Source organism: Montipora foliosa, chromosome 10 (genome assembly GCF_036669935.1).
Source record: "Montipora foliosa isolate CH-2021 chromosome 10, ASM3666993v2, whole genome shotgun sequence".
Lineage (NCBI taxonomy): Eukaryota > Metazoa > Cnidaria > Anthozoa > Scleractinia > Acroporidae > Montipora > Montipora foliosa.
Window position 1 is genome coordinate 27,610,036 of NC_090878.1, and position 5,000 is coordinate 27,615,035.

Genomic DNA, 5,000 nt, shown 5'->3' on the forward strand with positions numbered 1-5,000 from the left:
ATCTGTTGAAACTCTTTGTGGAAGCTTGTGTCTTTCTAGACATGACTATTTTCGACAAGGTATCCCCCGCCAACCCCGCACAAAATAAATGCAGCTGTTTATGTTTACTTGAGGAGCCACGTTTGAGGGACACTTTGTGGTGTGAAGTGTCTATATTCCGACACGAGTGAAATTGAAGTAGGGGAGAAATAGCAAAGGGACACTCCGTGACGCTTAGTGAAATCTGCCTTTATCTAATAGGCCATTTCCGAGTTGCTGTTTGTCTCGGTTTCGAAGTGAGTCTTGGCGCTCAACTATTGTAAGGGGAATGAGTTTGATTTGCATAAGAATACGCAACTCATTTCCATTTAAATGGTTGTGCACCAGGACTCGCTGAGGCATGCAGGAGCTCGAAAATGGGCTATTATACTGACTTGCGTTTCTGGCCATATCTGAACACCTCAGCACATCTTCTCATCGTGACGGTCTGTGTAAAATGTCACAAATGTGAAATTGGTTTTGAATATGGATTAGCATGCCCCGAACCAATCGTTACAAGGCGCTTTTCTTAAAACTGCTGTATTGGTAGAGTATTTTTTTCATTTGAACACAGTGTGCAAGATCACGTTGCATAAGAGACTGCTTATACTGCGAAACAAAAAGAATTCTTCGTAGAAAAAACCAAAAACACAGTGTCGGCCAGGAATCGATTCGGATTCAAAACTCGGTAGGGTTTAATTGGACGGGATGCTCTAACCACTGAGCTATCCCGGTTGATGCTTGAATGATTGCAATGGAATGTTTCTCCATGCAACAATTTCGTCTGATTGACCTCACAGGAGCGACTAGGCACTTTTCTCAAAACTGTTGTATTAAAGAGTGCAATACGGAAGTTTCTATGGAATCGTAGCGATGGAGTGATTTTGTTGAGTATATATTAAATAAAAGATCGTATGAATTAAGGGTCAATGGTGATTTGGTTGATTATGGTACCATTGGAAACATCAGCAAAACGTGTTTATAATTTTGCCTCGTAACCAGCGTTTTGGCACCATGGTAACAAGTTGTTAATTTAACGACAAAACGATTCGGTAATCATCCCCATAAAGAAGAGTCAGAAAGAAAGTTCACAACCCCTCTTCGTGACCCTATATACCTTGAAATAAAAGTGGAACCAATGAGGAGAACCCTCCCCCTCTACCTTTAAGTTCCTTTCTAGTTTGCCTCGTTGCCTTAAACGACCACATTCAACAACTAAAAATTCTCAAAACAATAATTGAGAAGAACTGGTGAACAAGAAGTTTAATAAAAAGTAGGAAGTCTAATTTTCTTTTTAGCCGAAAATAGAAAAAAGTTGTGATCACGACAGAAGATATGGGTAGAATTTCATATACCGGAATAAAAATGGCGGAGAACAAATACAAAAAAATAATATTCCGATTAGGCCTTGCTAATTAGATGTTGTTATGTTCGCTTTGTTATTTTGTTTCATGGACCTTAATTATCTCGGATCCGGTATATGAAAGACCAGCCCAACCAACTCCCCTGGTGTTGTGCGCCCAACCTCGTTTCCAAGGTCTCCATTCTCTTAGAAAAGTTAGGATATTTTTGAGATCCCAAGAAAAATAAAAGTTTATTCTTTTGTGCAACTGAATCCTAATTGTAGAGTATAGCCTCGTCCCCACGACCTCACCTTGGCTTTGGGGCTGGGGCGGGAAGAAGCCAAGGGAACGAGCGCAGAAGGCAAGGGAGAGGTCCTGGAAACGAGGCTGTGTAAAGTACTTTATTTTTAAAGCAACATGCAAAAAAGATGTTTTGAATTGGTTAAGGGCATTGCTTTTTCCCGATATTTATGACGGATTCCGAAAACCGTGGTTCTATGCGGGGTCTGGGTCAAACCTATTGTGACGTCTACTAAGGGACATCGCCCAGACAACATTGAAGCGAGTAAGACATGTTTACAAAGTAACTTTTAGTAAAAAACCGTCAGTTCAAGGCGATATGCCAAACCGGTGTGTGGTCTTTGTAGAAAGGTAAATTATTTTGCATGGGTCACTCAGCACAGTCTCCCCCCCACCCCCCCTCCGAAAAAAAAAACAAAAAACAAAAAACAAAACTCGGAAATCGGGAAGGGCGTGAAATTAAAAAATAACACGATACTCTTTGTCCTCCACAATTTTGCATAACAATTGCTTTTATTTTCTCTTGGGGCCATTGTAAATCCCAAGAGAAACTTGAAACAATGCTAATACAAACAAAGAGTATTATGATATTTTTAAAATTGGCCTATTGTGCCTATTGTTCCAGTTTTTCTTTGGACTTACAAGGGTCCCAAAAGAAAATACAAACGATGCTAATGCAAAATTTTCGAGGAAAAACAAAGAATATTATGGTATTCTTGAGAGTGGCCAAAAGACACCTTATGTATACGCCACGCCACGCGTAAGCACCTAAAGGTAATAAACACTACAAACACGGCCATTAGATACATTTACGGTCCTTGTGATAATGACTGGCTGTTAGTGTAACGCTCCCTATCAGTTGCCTAGAAAAGTGTCATTCCTCTTACACCTTTCGTTGCACCGTTTCCCCCACCAATAGATGGTTTTCACTCACGTGAGTTAACGGCCATTTTCGTGTACAAAACAATAGAAAATATTTGCGCAGAATTTGCATAAAAATAGAGTTAAGTCCCCAAGGGAGAGGATGTCTATTGTTCTAGTACACCATCTATTCACGGTAACATGTGGTTCTGTTTTAGTCTCCTTGTCAATTTTTCCCGTCTCAACATTGTCCTCTGTACGTTCTTACTTACAGCGAAGAAGCTACTGTGCTATCATTTGAATGTCTGACCTTCCCTTGTTCCCCTCTTTCTTCACAAACATAAATCAGTGAAACACAAAATTTTACTCTACTTTCTTTTTTATTATGCCAATGCACCATCTACAACATAACAGAGCACATACTTTAAGTGCAGCTTGCACTTTTACAAAAATTACGAAAATTAAGAAACTGATTTATTATACTTATCGTTATGTGCTCCTTTTCTTTAAAATGTCAAGGACTATCGCTGTTTTTAGTTTAGGGCATGGCATATTTACTTACAAGCTAACTTATTTTGTATTTCTTGTTCCCCTCCTTCTTCACAAACATAAATCAGTGAAATTTTAACTCTATTTTCTTTTTATTATGTTAATGTACCATCTACAACATAATAGAGCACATACTTTAAGTGCAGCTTGCACTTTTATAAAAATTATGAAAATTAAGAAATTGATTTATTATACTTATCATTATGTGCTCCTTTTCTTTAAAATGTCAAGGACTATGGCTGTTTCTAGTTTAGGGCATGGCATATTTACTTACAAGCTAACTTATTTTGTATTTCTTGTTCCCCTCCTTCTTCACAAACATAAATCAGTGAAATTTTAACTCTATTTTCTTTTTATTATGTAAATGCACCATCTACAACATAATAGAGCACATACTTTAAGTGCAGCTTGCACTTTTATAAAAATTATGAAAATTAAGAAATTGATTCATTATACTTATCATTATGTGCTCCTTTTCTTTGAAATGTCAAGACCTATGGCTGTTTCTAATTTATGGCCTGGCATGTTTACTTATAAGCTAACTTATTTTTTGTTTCTTTTGGTTGAATACTCCATTGATCTTACTGAAGATGTTTCTTTTCTTTACACTGCCAAAGTCTTTAATTTAAGGCCAACACGTTATAATTTTGCTTTGAAGAGGGTGTTTAAAAGGTTGAACGAGTCCTTAGGTTGATTGGGGTCTCGATAGAAGCCTTCTTGAGATAAAACATGACGTCAAAAGTTTATCCTAGGGAAAGAGAGACCCCAAAAAGTAGCGGATGCGATATGTCCAGAAATGCCCATATTGAGATGTGCGTTGATGTCGTTTCCTTGCTCTTCCGTGTGCAGCTATTTTGAAAAACCGCTTAACTGATTATCCCGTAATAATCACCTCATCAGCAACCAATCAGCGCAAAGAATTCAACTATCGCCTACGTAATTATACTAAATTGAGATGTACGCCGATATTGATAGGCGTCAAGAAGTGTTCCCTTTGCTCTTCCGCCCAACTTTAACATCACTTGTGTCCAGAAATACACACAATTATCATTATTAAGTGACCACTAAACTCCGCTACGCTAAGAAAAATTATCAGCTGCATTGACCCTAACCTGAATATTATGCTAACCCTAACATATACCTTGTTGTTTCAAAAGGCAGCAAAATGCTTACAGTGAAAGGGACACTTGGTGTGGTGTACCACAGTACCAGAATCCTGCAGGTTTTGCTTGTCCCATGCTAATTAGAGCTATTGGTATTTTGAGCCCACTGGGACTACAAAAATTAAACACGAAAAGAAAAACAAACTGAATTCTTGTAGTTGTAGTCAAATCACGCTATCGTGAAAGTTGCCTATTAAAAGCACTCAATCATCTTCTACAGGAATGCTGGGAGTAACGGATTGCCAAAAAAATGAGAATTAAACTATTAAAATAAGTAAAAAAAAATGATGATGATGATGATGATGATTAGTATGTCGCAGCCTACCCCAGCTTTTCGACGTTTTAATGACTGGATGACTTAGCCAAACTCTGGCCTGACCTGCTTCCCGCGAACAGTGCAAGTAAACTTGCCTCCACTGACTAGAAGCACGCCATTGTGTTTGTTTGAGCTAAGTGGACCATGAGACGAGGGGAATGCACCTAAGGCTATGATATTGGTGTCGTCAGAGACCCTTTCCCGTTCCACCTTGTTAATAGCCAAACAAAATCAAGACGAGGCAGATCTTTGAGCTTTAAATTGTTAAAATCTGTCGGTCTCGGTAAGAACATGTGCCTAAAGGTCGGCTATTTGGTTGGTAGTTGGTTGTACTTAGACGGTGTAATATCTCACTTGATAATAAATAAATAAACAAACAAAAAAATAGCTTTAGCAGTAATCTGACTACAATGCCAATCTAAAACCGAGAAGGCTAAGAGCAAAGCTTAA

At 38.3% G+C, this 5,000-nt stretch overlaps 1 protein-coding gene across 1 annotated transcript in view; it reads right to left on the reverse strand.

The window, feature by feature from the left end:
- Window positions 1–2,863: 2,863 nt before the first annotated feature.
- Window positions 2,864–5,000, reverse strand: part of LOC137973125 (uncharacterized) — a 176,529-nt gene continuing 174,392 nt past the window's right edge. The window contains exon 16 of the mRNA XM_068819867.1: window positions 2,864–5,000. This exon is cut by the window's right edge and continues 161 nt beyond it. The gene's annotated coding sequence lies outside the window, so the exon portion shown is untranslated.